The 15,278-nt window shown below is 39.7% G+C and overlaps 5 non-coding genes across 5 annotated transcripts; all 5 read left to right on the forward strand.

Annotated features, from left to right (window-relative positions):
• Window positions 1-4,386: 4,386 nt before the first annotated feature.
• On the forward strand, window positions 4,387-4,458 carry TRNAD-GUC (transfer RNA aspartic acid (anticodon GUC)). The gene has a single exon. It is a non-coding gene; the product is annotated as a tRNA-Asp (tRNA).
• Window positions 4,459-5,090: 632 nt separating this feature from the next.
• Window positions 5,091-5,162, forward strand: TRNAD-GUC (transfer RNA aspartic acid (anticodon GUC)). The gene has a single exon. It is a non-coding gene; the product is annotated as a tRNA-Asp (tRNA).
• A 1,348-nt stretch (window positions 5,163-6,510) lies between these two features.
• TRNAD-GUC (transfer RNA aspartic acid (anticodon GUC)) lies at window positions 6,511-6,582 on the forward strand. Its single transcript has one exon. It is a non-coding gene; the product is annotated as a tRNA-Asp (tRNA).
• A 2,761-nt stretch (window positions 6,583-9,343) lies between these two features.
• TRNAD-GUC (transfer RNA aspartic acid (anticodon GUC)) lies at window positions 9,344-9,415 on the forward strand. Its single transcript has one exon. It is a non-coding gene; the product is annotated as a tRNA-Asp (tRNA).
• A 1,390-nt stretch (window positions 9,416-10,805) lies between these two features.
• On the forward strand, window positions 10,806-10,877 carry TRNAD-GUC (transfer RNA aspartic acid (anticodon GUC)). Its single transcript has one exon. It is a non-coding gene; the product is annotated as a tRNA-Asp (tRNA).
• Window positions 10,878-15,278: the final 4,401 nt, after the last annotated feature.

Below are 15,278 nucleotides of genomic sequence, written 5' to 3' on the forward strand. Positions count from 1 at the left end.
TCTGAATGGAGAGGAATGCACTGAGACGCCAGATCATTCACTAATGTGTAGGCACATACAGTTACACGATTCATGCAACAAACACCGACCAAATATGGCTTGCGTGTTGCAAGGCACGCCAGTTCCTGCTATCATCCCCACGTTCAAGTTGTTGGAAAATGGTAGTTATTTGATGCTCAATAATGAAGATTGTTCTGAGTTAATTAAAAAGTATTCCTTTTATCGTAACAGTAAGTGAACGGGTTATTTGCTGCAGAAATGTTCTATTTCCTCCCACACATGAACATAGGGAGTTTTCAATCTGGCCACAAATACCAACCTTGGGACACGTTTCAACGGCATGACAAGAATAAGAGCTCTTTTGTCTCAGAGAGAGGTGGCCTTGAGTTCGGCCCGTGAAACTTTCGTACTTCACATAGCGAACACCCGTACACAGGTTTGCCTTTCAATTTCAGCAACATGTTTCCGACTATCTTTAACGCATCCTCCACAAAATCCCTGGCACACTTTTTTAAAGTTGTTACCAGTGGTCTCGTGACTTCATTTGAGAAAATCTTTGGAGTCAAATCTGCTCCCTTTCATTCCATTTTCTCCACTCTGGTTCGTGGATTGCATTTTTACTTGCATTACCAGCGGACGCTCTTGTGCTTTTTTACATTTTTAAATATGGATGTCCCTCCTATGCAACCTCCGACCCTGCAGCTGCTGACACTGTTCCGCAATCGCATGCTAGAATATTATGGCACAATGCCGTTGGCGATATTAAGCACGGCATATGGATTATCTTTTCGGTTCTCCTACTTCACCTGTGTCCAGCCTGTATTTCACTGCCTGACCTGTGATTTCGATTGGGCCATTGATTTGTGTCTCTGCGGACCGGTTTCTCCTGACGTCGACTTTAATCAGCTGATGACTCCTATCATTACTCACGAGTTGATTTGTCCTGGCGAAAGGATTATGGCTGTGGCATTGATGCATGGACTACTTGGTCCCTGGAATTTACTGGCGGCAGCACAGTCTTTCTTGGAACACAGCTTTCTTGAAAACCCACCGAGCTGTCCTCTGATGGTGATAGAGGATCCGGTGCTGGGAGAGCACGTATGTTCTTTTCCGCTTTTAAATTGGATGGCTGAACTGTTTTCGGATGAAGACGGTGACTTCCTATTGGAGGCTGTTGCAGCTTATTTTGCATACACAGTTATGTCATAGACCTTTTTCATGTTTGATATGCTGAGTACTAGCATTTCATTGACAATTCATTGACTTATTTGTCAAGTTTTTATTATTTACCTTGCCTATTGGCTTAAGACTCGATAAAGTACTTGGCTGTTTTATTTTTCTTTAGCATTGAATTTTCCTAGTTTTTAATGCTTTACCTTGCGGACCGTCCACATATAAACTTGCAATCTGCTCTCATGAGATGGCACTTCTATTATCTTATTCAGTTCGTTTCCGGATCATGAGGAGGTGTCATCTAGGTCCTGGATATCTTTACACCGTGTTAAGTTAGCATGGGCTCATTACCGGTTTAAACGCCATTTTTCCTTTTTTGCAACTTCTGCACACGACACTTAGTTGTTGCTTTAGCTTTCCACCTAGTAGTTCATCGTGGTTTACATGAGAATAATATGTTATTGGTCTACTATCTGCTTTACTTGTTAAACTATATCTGTACAGCGAGTGCTAAAGTTTCAAGAACAACACGATACAGAATTGTTATGAGGTCTGATCTCCACGACTTCATACTCATAACATAAGTGCAACTTCTGCCAATTCTGGGCATGAGGCGGGTTTTATATTGCTTTGCCGAACACACATACACAACAGTTGATGCGGTTCACATGAAGAGAGAGCTGGTGTATGCTGATGTGATTCCTTCAAATCTAAGACACTAAAGTATGGACACGCCCTAAACCAACACAAAGAGACCTTCTTAGCAAATAATATAATATGTGTATTAGGGAGGGTGAGATATAAGCAGCCGCGGGCCGTGGAGGGAGTTACGATGGGGCAGGGAGGCGGGGAGGGGGAGAAGCAGGGTGGAGCCCTCTCTACCTTGCCCCTCCCCCTCCCCGCCTCCCTGCCCCACCGTAACTCCCTCCACGGCCCGCGGCTGCTTATAAGTGTTGCTAACTCTTATTCATTTACAGCATGTTAACATACTGTCACCATTCGCTTTTTATGTACTAGTAACTATGCTGGTAATTTTGCTACTGATAATATGTGTACTTGTATTCTCCACCCTGCTTCTCCCCCTCCCCGCCTCCCTGCCTCACCGTAACTCCCTCCACGGCCCGCGGCTGCTTATAAGTGTTGCTAACTCTTATTCATTTACAGCATGTTAACATACTATCACCATTCACTTTTTATGTACTAGTAACTATGCTGGTAATTTTGCTACTGATAATATGTGTACTTTTATTATCTAAGGTACTACGCCTGAGAAGACGGCATTAGTAAATAAACATTTCAAATACACATGTGTTCTTCTTAACTCCATGTTCTGGTTTCTAAGAAATATATAACGACCGACTGTTCATGAGTTCCACGTATCCTGAGGTACTATAAGTTCATATTCTGGATTGTCTAAACATTGAGAGTTTGTTATATCCAATGTGACACTGTACCTAGCTTGCTAAATAGTTTTTGATTACTAACGTGAGTTTTGGGACACCCTAATTCGCCGAGGTTCCAATCCTCTGTCCACAGTTCTGTGTGAGAACAGAAACCCTGCGACAGGGGCACCCCCGACCCTTGCTGGAGCTTCATCACACTTGCGATACAACTCCAGCAATGCGCCACCTTTACGGCACAGATACATCACGCATCTGTGCTGTTTTTGCCCCATGATGCGCCGCATTGTAAATGCAGCACACCATAGGTGACGGAACAGCGGCACAGAATGACTAACACATCCCTGGTGATGCGCCAGTCATCATAAATCTATCCCTATGCTTCTTATCTTGTTAGAGATGAACCGCCATATGTATCATCAAAGTTATTTGCATTTCCTAAATAGCGAACTTTAAGGAATAAATAGCGATTCTTTACCATTCCTAGTTTGCGATGAGCTATTTGCTAATTAGCCGAATGTAGCCCAATGAAGCCCAATGTAGCCCAATGTAGCCCAAAGATGGCCGCCAGACACACAAAAAAACAAATGTAGCCCAAATATCAGCCAGATGTAGCCCAACTATAGCCCAGTGACAGAATGACCAATCAGCTTCGCAAACCTCCGTTACGCGAAGCGGAGCGCTGTTACAGATATATATCTTTTTTTGAACGTTAATTTCTCAAAATCCACTGGAGCACATATATTGAGACCTAGCAAAGGCACATCGGGCTACCAGTCCCTAATATTTTGCCAAGTTTCGTGCAAATCCATTCAGCCGTTCAATTATTATTTTTATTATTTTTTTTTGCCCCGCGGGGCCCTTTTAAAACCTCCACATCAAACCTAGGGGGTCAGCGAGGATCTACTATGCCCCCTTATAGTTATTTCCCCCTTTGTTTTGACCTCCTCTTGTCTCTCGATCCTACCGAGAGACAAGATGGCGGCCGCTACGGACTGTTTGGAATGTTGACAGACGCCGGAGAACCAATCAGCTTCGCTTCACAAAGCTCAGTTGCGCGAAAAGTCCGCGAACCAGAGCGCTAACCGGTCCGCTGTTACAGATATATATCTTTTTTTAAACGTTAATTTCTCAAAATCCACTGGAGCACATATATTGAGACCTACAAAAGGCACATCGGGCTACCAGTCCCTACAATTTTGCCAAGTTTCGTGCAAATCCATTCAGCCGTTCGGGCTAAAAGTGAGGCCAACCGCCCTATGGAAAACTCAATGTTAAAAACACGTTTTGGGACCCCCCTTTTTTCTCGGCCCCCACTGGACGAACCCCCCCCAAATTTTCAAGGGCTGCTCAGAAACAAAATGTGCCATTTTCCTGAAAATTTCAGCCGATTCCGTCCACAAACGCCAAAGTTATTAGACATAGAATTTTCAAAAAACCCATAGAGAAAAAATCCTAACTATATATACCTACTGGCGACCGCCAGTAGGTAATATATACATATATATATATATATATATATATATATATATATATATATATATATATATATATATATATATATAAATATATATATTGATAGTTAGAAAGATAGCCAGATAGACAGATCGATAGATAGATATTTATTTCAATGAAATAATTTCTTGATAAAACTGATTGTTTTTGGCTAGGAATTTCTGTATTGTAATATTTAGGAAAAAAGATTACTTGTCCTAACCAAAAGCAGCAAATCTGCCTATTACAATACTGTGAATTGATCGAGGGTATGCCTTAACCCCAAGGAGGTGAGCACTGTTTAACTGATGCCAATAAGTCCTCGTTAGTATAGTGGTCAGTATCCCTGCCTGTCACGCAGGAGACCGGGGATCAATTCCCCGACGGGGAGGCGCTTCCTTTTATTCACACAATTAAATAAAATGATGCACTTTCTAACATTGTAAAATATATCTGTCATTATCCTTGCCTATTCCGATTGAGAAAAAAGGTTGAATTCACAGATGGACAAAATGCTTACTGATGTGTTAACTGAAATTCAGAATATGCTCTGAATATTTCAATATGCACAGGCGTACCATCAAAAACACTTTACATCTGCATTCTCTTGGAAAATGAGATGAAGCAGTGGTGAATCCTAGGCTGCTGTTCCACTCGATTGGCACAATTTACAAGTAGAATGACTGCTTTTGGTTAGTAGTGACCCCTGGTGGCTAATAGTTATAAGCTGCAAATGATAAAGTGAGCTGATTATATATATATATAGATATATATAAATATATATATTGATAGTTAGAAAGATAGCCAGATAGACAGATCGATAGATAGATATTTATTTCAATGAAATAATTTCTTGATAAAACTGATTGTTTTTGGCTAGGAATTTCTGTATTGTAATATTTAGGAAAAAAAATTACTTGTCCTAACCAAAAGCAGCAAATCTGCCTATTACAATACTGTGAATTGATCGAGGGTATGCCTTAACCCCAAGGAGGTGAGCACTGTTTAACTGATGCCAATAAGTCCTCGTTAGTATAGTGGTCAGTATCCCCGCCTGTCATGCGGGAGACCGGGGTTCAATTCCCCGACGGGGAGGCGATTCATTTTATTCACACAATGAAATAAAATGATGTACTTTCTAACATTGTAAAATATATCTGTCATTATCCTTGCCTATTCTGATTGAGAAAAAAGGTTGAATTCACTGATGGCCAAAATGCTTACTGATGTGTTAACTGAAATTCAGAATATGCTCTGAATATTTCAATATGCACAGGCGTACCATCAAAAACACTTTACATCTGCATTCTCTTGGAAAATGAGATGAAGCAGTGGTGAATCCTAGGCTGCTGTTCCACTCGATTGGCACAATTTACAAGTAGAATGACTGCTTTTGGTTAGTAGTGACCCCTGGTGGCTAATAGTTATAAGCTGCAAATGGTAAAGTGAGCTGATTATATATATATATATATATATAGATATATATAAATATATATATTGATAGTTAGAAAGATAGCCAGATAGACAGATCGATAGATAGATATTTATTTCAATGAAATAATTTCTTGATAAAACTGATTGTTTTTGGCTAGGAATTTCTGTATTGTAATATTTAGGAAAAAAGATTACTTGTCCTAACCAAAAGCAGCAAATCTGCCTATTACAATACTGTGAATTGATCGAGGGTATGCCTTAACCCCAAGGAGGTGAGCACTGTTTAACTGATGCCAATAAGTCCTCGTTAGTATAGTGGTCAGTATCCCCGCCTGTCACGCAGGAGACCGGGGAGCAATTCCCCGACGGGGAGGCGATTCCTTTTATTCACACAATTAAATAAAATGATGCACTTTCTAACATTGTAAAATATATCTGTCATTATCCTTGCCTATTCCGATTGAGAAAAAAGGTTGAATTCACAGATGGACAAAATGCTTACTGATGTGTTAACTGAAATTCAGAATATGCTCTGAATATTTCAATATGCACAGGCGTACCATCAAAAACACTTTACATCTGCATTCTCTTGGAAAATGAGATGAAGCAGTGGTGAATCCTAGGCTGCTGTTCCACTCGATTGGCACAATTTACAAGTAGAATGACTGCTTTTGGTTAGTAGTGACCCCTGGTGGCTAATAGTTATAAGCTGCAAATGATAAAGTGAGCTGATTATATATAGATATATATAGATATATATAAATATATATATTGATAGTTAGAAAGATAGCCAGATAGACAGATCGATAGATAGATATTTATTTCAATGAAATAATTTCTTGATAAAACTGATTGTTTTTGGCTAGGAATTTCTGTATTGTAATATTTAGGAAAAAAGATAACTTGTCCTAACCAAAAGCAGCAAATCTGCCTATTACAATACTGTGAATTGATCGAGGGTATGCCTTAACCCCAAGGAGGTGAGCACTGTTTAACGGATGCCAATAAGTCCTCGTTAGTATAGTGGTCAGTATCCCCGCCTGTCACGCGGGAGACCGGGGTTCAATTCCCCGACGGGGAGTCGATTCATTTTATTCACACAATTAAATAAAATGATGTACTTTCTATCATTGTAAAATATATCTGTCATTATCCTTGCCTATTCCGATTGAGAAAAAAAGGTTGAATTCACTGATGGCCAAAATGCTTACTGACGTGTTAACTGAAATTCAGAATATGCTCTGAATATTTCAATATGCACAGGCGTACCATCAAAAACACTTTACATCTGCATTTTCTTGGAAAATGAGATGAAGCAGTGGTGAATCCTAGGCTGCTGTTCTACTCGATTGGCACAATTTACAAGTAGAATGACTGCTTTTGGTTACTAGTGACCCCTGGTGGCTAATAGTTATAAGCTGCAAATGGTAAAGTGAGCTGATTATATATATATATATATAGATATTTATAAATATATATATTGATAGTTAGAAAGATAGCCAGATAGACAGATCGATAGATAGATATTTATTTCAATGAAATAATTTCTTGATAAAACTGATTGTTTTTGGCTAGGAATTTCTGTATTGTAATATTTAGGAAAAAAGATTACTTGTCCTAACCAAAAGCAGCAAATCTGCCTATTACAATACTGTGAATTGATCGAGGGTATGCCTTAACCCCAAGGAGGTGAGCACTGTTTAACTGATGCCAATAAGTCCTCATTAGTATAGTGGTCAGTATCCCCACCTGTCACGCGGGAGACCGGGGTTCAATTCCCCGACGGGGAGGCGATTCATTTTATTCACACAATTAAATAAAATGATGCACTTTCTAACATTGTAAAATATATCTGTCATTATCCTTGCCTATTCCGATTGAGAAAAAAGGTTGAATTCACAGATGGACAAAATGCTTACTGATGTGTTAACTGAAATTCAGAATATGCTCTGAATATTTCAATATGCACAGGCGTACCATCAAAAACACTTTACATCTGCATTCTCTTGGAAAATGAGATGAAGCAGTGGTGAATCCTAGGCTGCTGTTCCACTCGATTGGCACAATTTACAAGTAGAATGACTGCTTTTGGTTAGTAGTGACCCCTGGTGGCTAATAGTTATAAGCTGCAAATGATAAAGTGAGCTGATTATATATATATATATAGATATATATAAATATATATATTGATAGTTAGAAAGATAGCCAGATAGACAGATCGATAGATAGATATTTATTTCAATGAAATAATTTCTTGATAAAACTGATTGTTTTTGGCTAGGAATTTCTGTATTGTAATATTTAGGAAAAAAGATTACTTGTCCTAACCAAAAGCAGCAAATCTGCCTATTACAATACTGTGAATTGATCGAGGGTATGCCTTAACCCCAAGGAGGTGAGCACTGTTTAACTGATGCCAATAAGTCCTCGTTAGTATAGTGGTCAGTATCCCCGCCTGTCATGCGGGAGACCGGGGTTCAATTTCGCCGACGGGGAGGCGATTCATTTTATTCACACAATTAAATAAAATAATGTACTTTCTATCATTGTAAAATATATCTGTCATTATCCTTGCCTATTCCGATTGAGAAAAAAAGGTTGAATTCACTGATGGCCAAAATGCTTACTGACGTGTTAACTGAAATTCAGAATATGCTCTGAATATTTCAATATGCACAGGCGTACCATCAAAAACACTTTACATCTGCATTTTCTTGGAAAATGAGATGAAGCAGTGGTGAATCCTAGGCTGCTGTTCTACTCGATTGGCACAATTTACAAGTAGAATGACTGCTTTTGGTTACTAGTGACCCCTGGTGGCTAATAGTTATAAGCTGCAAATGGTAAAGTGAGCTGATTATATATATATATATATATAGATATATATAAATATATATATTGATAGTTAGAAAGATAGCCAGATAGACAGATCGATAGATAGATATTTATTTCAATGAAATAATTTCTTGATAAAACTGATTGTTTTTGGCTAGGAATTTCTGTATTGTAATATTTAGGAAAAAAGATTACTTGTCCTAACCAAAAGCAGCAAATCTGCCTATTATAATACTGTGAATTGATCGAGGGTATGCCTTAACCCCAAGGAGGTGAGCACTGTTTAAGTGATGCCAATAAGTCCTCATTAGTATAGTGGTCAGTATCCCCACCTGTCACGCGGGAGACCGGGGTTCAATTCCCCGACGGGGAGGCGATTCATTTTATTCACACAATTAAATAAAATGATGCACTTTCTAACATTGTAAAATATATCTGTCATTATCCTTGCCTATTCCGATTGAGAAAAAAGGTTGAATTCACAGATGGACAAAATGCTTACTGATGTGTTAACTGAAATTCAGAATATGCTCTGAATATTTCAATATGCACAGGCGTACCATCAAAAACACTTTACATCTGCATTCTCTTGGAAAATGAGATGAAGCAGTGGTGAATCCTAGGCTGCTGTTCCACTCGATTGGCACAATTTACAAGTAGAATGACTGCTTTTGGTTAGTAGTGACCCCTGGTGGCTAATAGTTATAAGCTGCAAATGATAAAGTGAGCTGATTATATATATATATATAGATATATATAAATATATATATTGATAGTTAGAAAGATAGCCAGATAGACAGATCGATAGATAGATATTTATTTCAATGAAATAATTTCTTGATAAAACTGATTGTTTTTGGCTAGGAATTTCTGTATTGTAATATTTAGGAAAAAAGATTACTTGTCCTAACCAAAAGCAGCAAATCTGCCTATTACAATACTGTGAATTGATCGAGGGTATGCCTTAACCCCAAGGAGGTGAGCACTGTTTAACTGATGCCAATAAGTCCTCGTTAGTATAGTGGTCAGTATCCCCGCCTGTCATGCGGGAGACCGGGGTTCAATTCCCCGACGGGGAGGCGATTCATTTTATTCACACAATGAAATAAAATGATGTACTTTCTAACATTGTAAAATATATCTGTCATTATCCTTGCCTATTCTGATTGAGAAAAAAGGTTGAATTCACTGATGGCCAAAATGCTTACTGATGTGTTAACTGAAATTCAGAATATGCTCTGAATATTTCAATATGCACAGGCGTACCATCAAAAACACTTTACATCTGCATTCTCTTGGAAAACGAGATGAAGCAGTGGTGAATCCTAGGCTGCTGTTCCACTCGATTGGCACAATTTAGAAGTAGAATGACTGCTTTTGGTTAGTAGTGACCCCTGGTGGCTAATAGTTATAAGCTGCAAATGGTAATGTGAGCTGATTATATATATATATATATATATATATATATATACATATATATATATATGTATATATATATATATATATATATATATATATATATATATTGATAGTTAGAAAGATAGCCAGATAGACAGATCGATAGATAGATATTTATTTCAATGAAATAATTTCTTGATAAAACTGATTGTTTTTGGCTAGGAATTTCTGTATTGTAATATTTAGGAAAAAAGATTACTTGTCCTAACCAAAAGCAGCAAATCTGCCTATTACAATACTGTGAATTGATCGAGGGTATGCCTTAACCCCAAGGAGGTGAGCACTGTTTAACTGATGCCAATAAGTCCTCGTTAGTATAGTGGTCAGTATCCCCGCCTGTCACGCAGGAGACCGGGGATCAATTCCCCGACGGGGAGGCGATTCCTTTTATTCACACAATTAAATAAAATGAAGCACTTTCTAACATTGTAAAATATATCTGTCATTATCCTTGCCTATTCCGATTGAGAAAAAAGGTTGAATTCACAGATGGACAAAATGCTTACTGATGTGTTAACTGAAATTCAGAATATGCTCTGAATATTTCAATATGCACAGGCGTACCATCAAAAACACTTTACATCTGCATTCTCTTGGAAAATGAGATGAAGCAGTGGTGAATCCTAGGCTGCTGTTCCACTCGATTGGCACAATTTACAAGTAGAATGACTGCTTTTGGTTAGTAGTGACCCCTGGTGGCTAATAGTTATAAGCTGCAAATGATAAAGTGAGCTGATTATATATATATATATAGATATATATAAATATATATATTGATAGTTAGAAAGATAGCCAGATAGACAGATCGATAGATAGATATTTATTTCAATGAAATAATTTCTTGATAAAACTGATTGTTTTTGGCTAGGAATTTCTGTATTGTAATATTTAGGAAAAAAGATTACTTGTCCTAACCAAAAGCAGCAAATCTGCCTATTACAATACTGTGAATTGATCGAGGGTATGCCTTAACCCCAAGGAGGTGAGCACTGTTTAACTGATGCCAATAAGTCCTCGTTAGTATAGTGGTCAGTATCCCTGCCTGTCACGCGGGAGACCGGGGTTCAATTCCCCGACGGGGAGGCGATTCATTTTATTCACACAATGAAATAAAATGATGTACTTTCTAACATTGTAAAATATATCTGTCATTATCCTTGCCTATTCTGATTGAGAAAAAAGGTTGAATTCACTGATGGCCAAAATGCTTACTGATGTGTTAACTGAAATTCAGAATATGCTCTGAATATTTCAATATGCACAGGCGTACCATCAAAAACACTTTACATCTGCATTCTCTTGGAAAATGAGATGAAGCAGTGGTGAATCCTAGGCTGCTGTTCCACTCGATTGGCACAATTTAGAAGTAGAATGACTGCTTTTGGTTAGTAGTGACCCCTGGTGGCTAATAGTTATAAGCTGCAAATGGTAATGTGAGCTGATTATATATATATATATATATATTACCTACTGGCGGTCGCCAGTAGGTATATATAGTTAGGATTTTTTCTCTATGGGTTTTTTGAAAATTCTATGTCTAATAATATGGCGTTTGTGGACGGAATTGGCTGAAATTTTCAGGAAAATGGCACATTTTGTTTCTGAGCAGCCCTTGAAAATTTGGGGGGGGTTCGTCCAGTGGGGGCCGAGAAAAAAGGGGGGTCCCAAAACGTGTTTTTAACATTGAGTTTTCCATAGGGCGGTTGGCCTCACTTTTAGCCCGAACGGCTGAATGGATTTGCACGAAACTTGGCAAAATTGTAGGGACTGGTAGCCCGATGTGCCTTTTGTAGGTCTCAATATATGTGCTTCAGTGGATTTTGAGAAATTAAGGTTCAAAAAAAGATATATATCTGTAACCGCGGACTGGGCAGCGGCCCGCTACGCGTACTTTTCGCGCAACGGAGCTTTGTGAAGCGAAGCTGATTGGTTCTCCGGCGTCTGTCAACATTCCAAACAGTCCGTAGCGGCCGCCATCTTGTCTCTCGGTAGGATCGAGAGACAAGGGGAGGCGAAAGCGAAGGGGCAAATGACCATAAGGGGGAATAGTAGATCCTCGCTGACCCCCTAGGTTTGATGTGGAGGTTTTAAAAGGGCCCCGCGGGGCAAAAAAAAATAATAATAATAATAATTGAACGGCTGAATGGATTTGCACGAAACTTGGCAAAATATTAGGGACTGGTAGCCCGATGTGCCTTTGCTAGGTCTCAATATATGTGCTCCAGTGGATTTTGAGAAATTAACGTTCAAAAAAAGATATATATCTGTAACAGCGCTCCGCTTTGCGTAACGGAGGTTTGCGAAGCTGATTGGTCATTCTGTCACTGGGCTATAGTTGGGCTACATCTGGCTGATATTTGGGCTACATTTGTTTTTTTGTGTGTCTGGCGGCCATCTTTGGGCTACATTGGGCTACATTGGGCTTCATTATGCTACATTCGGCTAATTAGCAAATAGCTCATCGCAAACTAGGAATGGTAAAGAATCGCTATTTATTCCTTAAAGTTCGCTATTTAGGAAATGCAAATAATTTTGATGATACATATGGCGGTTCATCTCTAACAAGATAAGAAGCATAGGGATACATTTATGATGACTGGCGCATCACCAGGGATGTGTTAGTCATTCTGTGCCGCTGTTCCGTCACCTATGGTGTGCTGCATTTACAATGCGGCGCATCATGGGGCAAAAACAGCACAGATGCGTGATGTATCTGTGCCGTAAAGGTGGCGCATTGCTGGAGTTGTATCGCAAGTGTGATGAAGGTCCAGCAAGGGTCGGGGGTGCCCCTGTCGCAGGGTTTCTGTTCTCACACAGAACTGTGGACAGAGGATTGGAACCTCGGCGAATGCATTGCTGGAGTTGTATCGCAAGTGTGATGAAGGTCCAGCAAGGGTCGGGGGTGCCCCTGTCGCAGGGTTTCTGTTCTCACACAGAACTGTGGACAGAGGATTGGAACCTCGGCGAATTAGGGTGTCCCAAAACTCACGTTAGTAATCAAAAACTATTTAGCAAGCTAGGTACAGTGTCACATTGGATATAACAAACTCTCAATGTTTAGACAATCCAGAATATGAACTTATAGTACCTCAGGATACGTGGAACTCATGAACAGTCGGTCGTTATAGATTTCTTAGAAACCAGAACATGGAGTTAAGAAGAACAGATGTGTATTTGAAATGTTTATTTACTAATGCCGTCTTCTCAGGCGTAGTACCTTAGATAATAAAAGTACACATATTATCAGTAGCAAAATTACCAGCATAGTTACTAGTACATAAAAAGCGAATGGTGACAGTATGTTAATATGCTGTAAATGAATAAGAGTTACCAACACTTATAAGCAGCCGCGGGCCGTGGAGGGAGTTACGGTGGGGCAGGGAGGCGGGGAGGGGGAGGGGCAAGGTAGAGAGGGCTCCACCCTGCTTCTCCCCCTCCCCGCCTTCCTGCCCCATCGTAACTCCCTCCACGGCCCGCGGCTGCTTATATCTCACCCTCCCTAATACACATATTATATTATTTGCTAAGAAGGTCTCTTTGTGTTGGTTTAGGGCGTGCCCATACTTTAGTGTCTTAGATTTGAAGGAATCACATCAGCATACACCAGCTCTCTCTTCATGTGAACCGTATCAACTGTTGTGTATGTGTGTTCGGCAAAGCAATATAAAACCCGCCTCATGCCCAGAATTGGCAGAAGTTGCACTTATGTTATGAGTATGAAGTCGTGGAGATCAGACCTCATAACAATTCTGTATCGTGTTGTTCTTGAAACTTTAGCACTCGCTGTACAGATATAGTTTAACAAGTAAAGCAGATAGTAGACCAATAACATATTATTCTCATGTAAACCACGATGAACTACTAGGTGGAAAGCTAAAGCAACAACTAAGTGTCGTGTGCAGAAGTTGCAAAAAAGGAAAAATGGCGTTTAAACCGGTAATGAGCCCATGCTAACTTAACACGGTGTAAAGATATCCAGGACCTAGATGACACCTCCTCATGATCCGGAAACGAACTGAATAAGATAATAGAAGTGCCATCTCATGAGAGCAGATTGCAAGTTTATATGTGGACGGTCCGCAAGGTAAAGCATTAAAAACTAGGAAAATGTAATGCTAAAGAAAAATAAAACAGCCAAGTACTTTATCGAGTCTTAAGCCAATAGGCAAGGTAAATAATAAAAACTTGACAAATAAGTCAATGAATTGTCAATGAAATGCTAGTACTCAGCATATCAAACATGAAAAAGGTCTATGACATAACTGTGTATGCAAAATAAGCTGCAACAGCCTCCAATAGGAAGTCACCGTCTTCATCCGAAAACAGTTCAGCCATCCAATTTAAAAGCGGAAAAGAACATACGTGCTCTCCCAGCACCGGATCCTCTATCACCATCAGAGGACAGCTCGGTGGGTTTTCAAGAAAGCTCTGTTCCAAGAAAGAGTGTGCTGCCGCCAGTAAATTCCAGGGACCAAGTAGTCCATGCATCAATGCCACAGCCATAATCCTTTAGCCAGGACAAACCAACTCGTGAGTAATGATAGGAGTCATCAGCTGATTAAAGTCGACGTCAGGAGAAACCGGTCCGCAGAGACACAAATCAATGGCCCAATCGAAATCACAGGTCAGGCAGTGAAATACAGGCTGGACACAGGTGAAGTAGGAGAACCGAAAAGATAATCCATATGCCGTGCTTAATATCGCCAACGGCATTGTGCCATAATATTCTAGCATGCGATTGCGGAACAGTGTCAGCAGCTGCAGGGTCGGAGGTTGCATAGGAGGGACATCCATATTTAAAAATGTAAAAAAGCACAAGAGCGTCCGCTGGTAATGCAAGTAAAAATGCCAATCCACGAACCTGAGTGCAGAAAATACAATGAAAGGAAGAAGGGATGACTCCAAAGATTTTCTCAAATGAAGTCACGAGACCACTGGTAACAACTTTAAAAAAGTGCACCAGGGACTTTGTGGAGAATGCGTTACAGATAGTCGGAAACATGTTGCTGAAATTGAAAGGCAAATGTTAATTGAAAAAGGTTTTGCACCTCTGTATGGGTGTTCGCTATGTGAAGTACGAAAGTTTCACGGGCCGAACTCAAGGCCACCTCTCTCTGAGACAAAAGAGCTCTTATTCTTGCCATGCCGTTGAAACGTGTCTCAAGGTTGGTATTTGTGGCCAGATTGAAAACTCCCTATGTTCATGTGTGGGAGGAAATAGAACATTTCTGCAGCAAATAACCCGTTCACTTACTGTTACGATAAAAGGAATACTTTTAATTAACTCAGAACAATCTTCATTATTGAGCATCAAATAACTACCATTTTCCAACAACTTGAACGTGGGGATGATAGCAGGAACTGGCGTGCCTTGCAACACGCAAGCCATATTTGGTCGGTGTTTGTTGCATGAACCGTGTAAATGTATGTGCCTACACATTAGTGAATGATCTGGTGTCTCAGTGCATTCCTCTCCATTCAGAT

This window comes from Lissotriton helveticus, chromosome 1_2 (assembly GCF_964261635.1).
Source record: "Lissotriton helveticus chromosome 1_2, aLisHel1.1, whole genome shotgun sequence".
Classification (NCBI taxonomy): Eukaryota; Metazoa; Chordata; class Amphibia; order Caudata; family Salamandridae; genus Lissotriton; species Lissotriton helveticus.